Raw genomic sequence first — 9,617 nt, 5'->3', positions numbered from 1 at the left:
AGGCACACATGATTCTTCAAGGGACTTCTCACTATTTGCCTGCTTAGTGTTATGTTAAAGATGTTTAATTATTTTTAGGTGTGTTGAAATAATATGCACATTTGTTCATTATGTTTTGAATATCAACAGAACAGAATTCTAAAATGTTTATGTAGCAGGGCACAGTGGTGCATGCCTGCATTCCCAGGTACTTGGGAGGCTGAGACAGGAAGAGCCTTTGAGCTATGGAATTAGAATCCATCCTGGACAATACTGTGAGATCCCCATCTCAAAAACAAAACAAAACAAAAGAAAATGAATAAATAAATAAAATGTTTGTGGTTTCTTTCAAAGGGATGAAAAGAGGACACAGTGGATTCTAAAAAGTTAAAGTAGCTCCCCAAACTTGCTGCACAACTAGAAGGAAAATTAACTACTAAGGTACCATGTACCCTTTTTTAGACATACTGAAAATATGGCGTAGAAATCTGTTTTACATTGAGGATACTAGGGAAAGAAGGTGATGTGTCAAAACTAACACATGTGTCTAATTCCATGCCTTTCGCTACACAAAGGCTGGGTGTGGAAACAGGTTGCAGGCAGTCCCTGCTAAGCAGCAGGTGGCTATTTGCCCAACCTTATCCTGATGAAATACATGGTGAAAAATCCACCACATGACCTCTGCTGCCTCCTCCGCCACTGCCAGGAGAGAAGACAGGCCCCAAAGAAGCAGCTCTTCTATTCCTCCATTAAAGCCACATCCACAGGAGCCTGCGTGTGCCCTTCCATTCAATGTCTACATCTCTCAGAAATGATTTCTAACACCCTAAGAATACACTGCTGGTCAGGCCTAATGACAGAATGTATTTTCAAGGGTTTTTTTTTTTTTTTTTTTTTTTTTTTTTATCTGGCAAGTTGAAGAAACAGTATTAGATATAAGTTGCCACAGAGTAGCCGGCACAAGCCCATCTGGAGCTGAAGTTAGCGCACCAAGTTTTCCTGCCATTCCACACGTGGAAATACTACTTCTCCTGAATTCAAGCTTATTCAGATAATCACTCAAAAATACTGCAGGTGAAGGTAACCTTTCACATGGAGCATGTCCCTACAACCAACACAAGACAGGAAGGAACCCAGTGGACTTGACTGAGTCACACTGGCCACCAGGAAGGCCCACGAGGAACACGCAATGACAATAAAAGTATCTTTGAAACAGACTCCTAATCAAAGACACTGAGTCCCAGGAAGGGTATCTTTATGCCTACAAGAACAAAATCTGATCTAAAACAAAAAGGATAACACTATCATCCATATAAGCTGGCAAACACAAAAATACAAATACTTCCCTCAAAAAGGCTTCAAAATTAATGTCCCAGATCTTCATAATTTATCTTATGTAACATTAAAGTCAGCAATACAGAAGCTTTTCTGGGTGGAACAGCATCGCTCATTTGCCACCAGCAACCGTGCTGTACAATCTACTTTTTGTAATAATTAAACAAAGTAACTTTGAAGGTAATTTACTTATTAAACTGGTTGTACATACTCCACCAAAAACCAGGTAAGTGTTCTGATCAACACTGGTATTCTTCTCTACATTTATTTAAACATGCACTGCTGCCTTGCCTCGGTATGACTATAACCATCTCCTAAAATCCAACTCTCTCTGAGGGAGAACTGCAGCCTCCCTGAGAGCATGTGGGACCCAAAGACTTTGTCCTAATATGTGACTACCAACAGAAAGCAGCCTCCATAAGGGGAGATAGAGGAGAACAAAATGCGGCAAGGTCTGGTCGCCACAGGATTCTGTTCTCAACCTGGGATGAGCAAACTCCTACAAAGTGCTATGTATAAGGCAAATAACAAGCAAAGGGCAAGGTACTCAGCAAGTAAAGCTTCCCTCCCCTCTCCCATTTCACTGAACCCATCCACATTCCTTGACGGGCTCCCCATATGCTAGTATCTTCTGGCTAAAGCTAGCGGGTTATTTTTTTAAGTTCGGTAATGCCATGAGCAATGCAAAGGATAAAACAATGGTATCATGGTCCATTATCAGCTGCCTCAATTACATGCTACAAGAACTCATGATCTTCCTTCTCAAATCTGAGCCAAGTCTGATCCCTCCCTCTGTGAACAGCATCAGTAGCCAACCAGCCAAGCAGGGAACATACTAGAAACCTATATGCCCTGAGATCTCCCTCCTGAGAGCACAGCTATCCCCAAGTACTATTCGCTGAAACTGTTAAATATCTCTCAAATCTGTCCATTTCTCTCCATCCCCATGGACACCACCAACTGAATCCAGATCATGGTGTTTTCCCCATCCCACAGGCCACAACAAAAGCAGGCAGGATACTGTCTACAACCTATTTTCTCTCCACCCACCAATTCAATCTTCTTCAAAACACAACTCTGCTCATGTCAAACACTGCTTAACACTCATCAGTGGTTCCTACGGCTTTTTTCAAAAATTCCAAATTCGAGATCCTGGAAGCCCTGACCAAGCTGGATACTGCCTGCCTCTTGAGTCTTGTCTTGCAGCTCTTTGAGTGCCTCAAACACAAAACCTCCCTGCAGGTGAGGGGCAATGCCTGAAATGCCCTCAACCCCTTCTTCTACCATCATTCGGGTGGCAGTGCTAAAGCCACTTCCTAAGGGTTAATACTCCACCCAGTTGATGGAATCCCCAAATCCTAAGCTGTCACTCCTCCTGGCACCCACTGCATCACACCTATGCCCTTACAGTACCTCTATATTTGTGTGAGTTTACCAGGTCTTCTCATGTCACCACTGTTTTGCCAGTTCATAGCACTGCATTTCAGGTAGTAGGCACCCAACAAACAGCTGAATCAATAAGAAAATTTTAAAAAACACAGATGAAACAGGAAGACTAATCACAGTCCAGATTCTGTGGCCATGAAAGCCAATCCTGACTCGTACAGTGGAAGCAAAGCTCAAAGAGTCACTTTAAAAAGTGCCTTAGATTCCACATTAGCATAAGCAAACAAGCCTGAGAGTGAACCAGCCTATACTACCAAGTTATGTTTCTTCATAAATATCTACATTATTTTTTACTTTTAAAAAGACATTACTAATTCTCAAAGTAAAAGCAGAACAGAAGCCCCCCAAAAAAATCCTTCTCTGAAAGAAACAATCACATTGGCAATCAGTCACCAAACATTAGTTAAAATGCAACAGTAATCTAGGGATGTTGATGAATGATGCATGCATCTAAAGTAAAAACAGTGATCAAATCCTGAAATAATTGTTTCTACATTTTTCTAAATGGATAATCATAGTTCAAAACAAAACAAAACCCTCCAGAAAGAGTAGAAGCAAATTATTGCTAATTTAGGAATGCCGTGAAGAGTTACCTTGTCTTATGCTGTACGATTCTAAAGCCAGAAGGTACCTTTCAGTCAGAACATGAGCAAGAGCTGTACCCTTCCAGGGCCAAAAAAGACAAGGCCAGCACCCCTCCTGCACCAGCACCATGCTAGGCACTAGGAAGACAACGGTACCCGAGATAAGCTCTGCAATAGTGGGTGGCCAGTCAGAGGCAGTTCATTTAATTAATCTCTCTGGGCTTTAGTTTCTTAATCTGTAAAATGAGAAAGTTCAACCAGCTCTCTAAGGTCCTCACACTCTAAATAGCCAATGATTCTCTAATGAGTATAAAATGAATTTTTATTTGACAATATCATTATGACTTCCTGTTTCTATTTCTTCTTTTCGTCACATAGATGTGATTTCAATTAAACATTTTAACATATTGATAAAAGAAAAACATGGACACACAGTCATAGTGTTTTAAACTGCCTTCCCAGCTCTTAACAAACACCATAATCACCCATGGACTTCTGCCATCACTATGACCTAAGTGATACCCAAATTGAAATAAATCATTCCATCTCTGTAATTTTTGTAGAAAAACCAAGTGATTATTGATTCTCAATTTCTTTTATATTTTAATATCAGTCACCTTTGAATGTCAATAATTTTTTTAAAGACTAAATAGTAAAGTCTTCCAGAGAAAAAGGGGAAGATTTTATTTCCTGAACTAATAAAACTATAATGGTTTTGGAAATCTGCTTAGAAAAATGCTAAATTCTGAATTTCCAATTGCATAAAAAGAATAGGTTTTTTTAAGATACACACATATGTCCACATGAATGAACAAGACAACTGAAAGGGTCACACAGAGCCAATATACTCCTGACATCATTTCTCCACCTTTTTCGGTGAATTTAGCTATGTGACTATGTGCTTACTTTTTACATGTAGAAATCATTTGAAGGCTGGAAAAGAATCACTGTCTTAAAAAGTTGAAGTTTTAAGAGCCATTTTCTCAGACCTGACTAAGCATTTTTATTCTTGGAATGCCATTATTTATAGTAGATGTTTCTGAGAGGACTATGTTGTCTGCTATCAAACCCAAACGGTTGTATTTATTAGTGAAGAATAAAAGATAGCTATTATTTATAAGTTTATCTTAAAAGTCAAATATGAGTATTTGTGTACCTATAGAATGCTCCCCTATTAGACGGTAAACTCCCTGAGGGAAAGTACTGCCTTTTATTGTCTTTTCAATAGACAATGTTGAAAAAAAACGTTTTATTGTCTTAACCATGGAAGGCTTGCCAGGGTTTGCTGAATCAAAATTAACTAAAGGCATGGTGACTGTGTGGCAAGCAAACTTTTTCAAACACAGAGAATAAAATGCTGTAATCTTAGGTTTTAAAAGAGCTACACTAACTTGGCACTTACATCGCTTTTATGGGTTACACAGCAGGCACACGGAAGCATTTACCGTGTATTCTCTCATAACTGAAAATATTCCTGTTATTTTTGCCTGTTTAAAAACCACAAGCATGTTATTGACTTCTCATCTGTATGAATAAACAGCTGTAACATTTCCTTGACATTACTGTATTATAAAAGTATTCTTCATGGTATTCATTTTTAACTCAGTAAAAGTAAGGCTAACCTAGAAGACTCATTATTTTAAAAGTTTTGAAAATGTTCCTATAAAAGTTGAACTGATTAAAAACTAGACCAAATACTGTTGTATCTATGAAAGTACTATTTTAAAACTAAGTTACTGAATACATCATTATAAATTTGACTTCTATATTTTCAACTTGGGAAAAAAGTTATTTTTTTCCATGGAAGAGGAAAATAATATTTGGGTTTTTAACCTTCACCTAAAGAAACACTATCATTTCTCTATTTTACCTTCAGTGTTAAGACATATAAGAGAAAGTAATTTTTAAACAAAAACTAATTTAAAAATAAGGCCACTGAAAATGAATATAACTACAACTTAGAATTCAAATACCAGTCTTTTTAAATTATACTTTATTTCTTATCTGAAAACTCTTTTGAATCTCGAAAGCATAAACCCAGGATACGATTCATTGTGGTTTAATTTAGTAACTCGCACAAGAGAAAAACTTAGAAAACATAAAGAGAATAAAACCTACAGTGCTAGAAAACAATCCCAATTATTGAGTGCCAGGATGAGGAAATTCACCTGTTACAAGCCTGACAAAAATCTATTATGTCCTTTTATCAGCAGATTACCAAAAAAGAGAGAATGCCCTATTTCCACTATCGGGCAAAATAAATTTTCGCTTCTAAAATTTCCTGCTCAAGCCCTTACCCGTTTCCAAATTATTTTACTTTGTAACTTTTTTCTACAAGACAGATTTTTTTTCAGGGAAAATAAACTTTTCCTGAGCAAACTAGAAGACATAAAATGTCTCCTACTTATCACCTACTTAGGCAAACCAAGTCCTACTCCATGCTCCAAGCATCTAGCTTTCAGCCTCTTTATTATCATTGTCAATGAATGGGCCCCAGTCAAATGAAAGCTGCCATTTTAGGGTAAAGACTGGAGGGCTTCTGTTGTGCAACACCAAGACAAAAACACTGCGCGACAGATGTACTCTGGGGGCTGGGAGAAGGAATCAACTTCGTAAAATCACTTCTCAAGTTATTCCTGAAATAGGAATTACCTAGTACCTAGACATTACTGCAATCTAAACATAATTATAACTGGGATAAATCAGGAACCCATGCTGCTAAGGTCACAGTCACTAAGATATTTTTTGTCATCGTTAGACAAGATCAGTGAAGAAATAAAGACACGTATTTTGTTTCTTCTTTGATTACCACGTATACTAAGTACTCCCTCCCTTACTAAGAGAGAATTGGGGTGAAATAACACTCAATCCCCTAGAAAGGTATCACCCAATCCAAAGACGGCTTAAATTAAAATTTTTAGAAAATAAAAAAATCAGGGCCTCACATCATCCTTTCAAAATAAATTAAGATGCATAATGTATTCCAGAAATTAAGCCCCCCAAAGAGACACTTTTTAAGATAAGTTATTTAAATCGATTGCTAGATAATATACAATGGGAAACTAAAAAGTATACTTAGCAAGTGGAGCGCTGGATAGTGTATCTAATTCTAGCAATTCAAAAGGAAACTCTCTCCATGTGGGTTGCTACTTTTCTTTTGTCCATTGTCTGTTCAGAAGAGGGGGGAAAAAACTAGTTTAAAACCAAGGCGTGAACAGTCTCTAAAAGTGACCTCCAGGAAAAGAGTCCGACCCATAGCAGGAGCACTCTCCGCGCCGCTCGCTCCACGGGGGCGCTCACAAAGCGGGCGGCCAGCCGGGAGTTTGGGGTGCGCTCCCACGGCTCCGGGCTCCTCGAGGCAGAGCCATCCGGAGAAAGGCGGCTCGGTAATGATGGCTGCTCGGGGCCGGCGGCTCCTTCCCCAGAGCCTCCCGACCAGCGCCCCCACCCCCGCCTGGGATCCGCCGCCAACCACCACCCCCAACCCGCGACCGCGCCGGCCCCGCGCCGCCGCACCCGCCCCGCACAGCAGCCCAGGCGGTGCCCGCGCCCCCGCCCGAGCCCCGCGCCCCCAGCAAGCCCAATCCCCAGTGCGAACCAAACAAACAACGCGTCCCCCACCGCCCTCCTTTCCTCTCCTTGCTGACCGCTTGGCCTCCAGCCACCTCGGCCGTTCACACTCGGAGCCGCTGCTCTCCGCGAGGGCAGAGCGCACCCGGGCCACCTCGGGGGCCACCTGGTGACCCCCCCCCACGGGCGCTGACCCCCGGCGGGCTGGGGGGCGGGGGAGCCGAGTTGCCTTGGGAGGTTAAAGTCGCTATTATGCAGCTGCCGCCGCCGCCGGCGGCCCGGCCAGCTCGGCAAGGTGGGGTCCCCTCCTCGCCGAGCCTCTCGGCGCTCGTCCCGGCCCCGCTCCCTTTCTTCTCCTCCTCGCGCACTTGGGAGCCGCTGGGGATCCCCAGTAGCCCCCAACTCAGGGCCCGCAACTCCGCGCCCGCGACCGGCACAGGCTGGGCTCGGGACGCCCCCCGCGCCGCGTGTTCGCGCTGCCCCCGCCCCACGCGGCGCCCCGCGCACTTTCCCCGCCGCCGACCCACCTCGCTCGGTGGCGGTCCCCGCGCGGGCTGGCGCCGCCGTGCCGGGAGGGACGCACTTTGTTCGCGCCGGTGCGGCCGCCGCTCCCGGAGAGCGCGGCGTGGTCGGTCCGGAGCTGGGGGCGGGGGCGGGAGGCGGGGGTCGCCGCCGTCCCCGAGCCGCCGCCGCCGCTGCTCAGCCGCCCCGCGCCCGCGCGCCCATCGCCCGCTCGCACTTGAGTTGGAGCCCAACTTTTCCTCCTTCCTTTTTCTCTCGAATGGAGCCGGCAACTCGTGCTCGGCGCCGGCGGGAGGAAACGCGCTCGCGCTCCCCCGCGCGCAGACACGCTCCCTCCTGTCCCCCATACCCCCCCCACGCCGGCAGCACAACAAAAAGCCATTTACATGCGAGGAAGTGACCCTCGGCCGCACCGCGCGCCCCCGCCGCCGCCGGCCCCGCGGACGCAGGCAAAAGTTGGGGCGTCGGGCGGCGCTCAGGGCGCAGGTTCGGGCCCCGCGGGCGGCGACGCCGTCGACACCGCACGGGCGGCGCTGCGCTCCTGCGCTGGCCCGGGCCCCCGCCCGCCCTCGCCCCTCGCCCCTCGCCCCTCGCCCCGCACACGCCCAACTCCTCGCTCCCAACTACTGGCGCGGCCCCTGCCCCGGCCAAGAGCGATTTCCTGCCGCCGCCGCCGCCGCCCCTCCCGGGGGCGCCGGGCGAACTCTCGCGCTCACCGGGTCGGTCGGGCTCCTCCGCTGCCTTGTGCCGACGGGAAAACAAAACGCAGAGCGGGCTCCGGAGTTGGCTCGGCAGCCGCGGCCAGGGGGCTGAATCCACGGGCGCGGAGTTGGCCGGGGGCGAACGGGGCTCTGGTGAGTTTCAGGGTCTCCGGGTCCCCGGGCCGCCTCCTCCGCGGCGGTCCTTTGTGTAATTTCACTCGATTCAAGTTTAATCCGATAGTTCCCGAGCACGAGCGCGTCCACACCACCACGGCTCAACCCCCGCGCCGCCGCCGCCGCCGCCGCCGATGCCGCCGATGCCGCCGCCGCCGCCGCCGCCGCCGCCGCGGCCCCAGCACGCCAGCGCCTGCGCGTGTCCGACACGCCGCGCGCGCCCGAGGCCACGGGGCCGCGCGCGCCCGCCACCGGCTCCCTCCGGGCCGCGCCGCGCCCGCGCCCGCGCGCCGCCACCTGACGTCAGGCGCGCCTGGCATAATTTATGCAAGAATTCGGCCGGGGTGGCGGAGACCGAGGGAGAGGCCAAGAGAAAAGGGGCGGCGCGGAGCTGCAGGGCCGCGGGCCGCAAGGGCGGGCCGGGCGGCACTTCCCGTCCCCGGGCGGGCGCCGGCGCTGCAGGCGGGTCTCCCCGCCGGCCGGTGCGCCGCTGCCGCGCAGCCTTCTTCGCCCGGCTGCTCGGAGCGCTCGGCCGCTGCGCCCGGGCGCGGGCTGCAGGAGCTGCTGCCACGTCTCCCCGCGCGGCACCTTCCCGGAGCCGGGTGCGCCACCCCGGGGCAGGAAGCGGGGCTCCGCGCCGGCTGTGACCCTCCTGGCCGCGGCGAAGGGTTTCCAACGCTGCGCGGTCGCCAGCCGGAGGTGTCTGGCCGTCTCTGCAGTAATTATCCTTCAACTTGAAATTATTTTCCCACATGAAATTATTTGCAATGGACACATTCCATTCCAGATGGGTTCGTGCCTGCTTCTCCATATCGCTTTTCCTACATCTTCTTGGATAGGACACCGGATCCACTACTTAATCAAAAAGTTTAACTAGATGGCATTGATTTTGTTGAATTTCTTACCATACCAAAAAAGAGAGAGAAGGCTGAGAGCGCAATGATTATGAAACAAAGAAATAGGATGCGTGCCCATTATTAAACGTGTCGAGACTAGAATGTTTTACTCATTCTTTGGCCAACATGGTACTTGTACATGATTGCATAGTCTTAAAAATCCGAGCTTCTTACTCCATTTCTCTTCCCGATACAAAATGAATATTAAACCTGAAGGAAAAGAAAATTTTTTTGCTGATTTTTATTTTAGGAAATCGATCTACAAACATGTATTAAGCACCTTCTATCTGCAAAGTACGGAGCAATTACAATATTTAAACCATCAATTGTAAACTTTAAGATAATTTTGTAGGTTAAAGATTGCACTTATTTTTAAATCAAGAAAGGAACTCATATCAACCAAAAATTGT

General features: G+C 47.3%; 1 protein-coding gene across 5 annotated transcripts in view; it reads right to left on the bottom strand.

The window, feature by feature from the left end:
- The window catches only part of CHD7 (chromodomain helicase DNA binding protein 7), a 180,371-nt gene extending 171,861 nt beyond the window's left edge, over positions 1–8,510 (bottom strand). For 4 of the 5 annotated variants that reach the window (XM_074386678.1, XM_039464560.2, XM_039464559.2 and 1 more), the window contains exon 1: positions 8,153–8,492. The gene's annotated coding sequence lies outside the window, so the exon portion shown is untranslated. Of the gene's footprint in view, positions 1–8,152 lie in introns of all 5 variants that reach the window. The other variant, XM_039464557.2, reaches the window with a different exon arrangement.
- Between the last annotated feature and the right edge of the window lie 1,107 nt (positions 8,511–9,617).

Source organism: Saimiri boliviensis, chromosome 15 (genome assembly GCF_048565385.1).
Source record: "Saimiri boliviensis isolate mSaiBol1 chromosome 15, mSaiBol1.pri, whole genome shotgun sequence".
Classification (NCBI taxonomy): Eukaryota; Metazoa; Chordata; class Mammalia; order Primates; family Cebidae; genus Saimiri; species Saimiri boliviensis.
The sequence above is the reverse complement of the archived record's forward strand: the minus strand, read 5'-3'. Positions and strand labels throughout refer to the sequence as shown.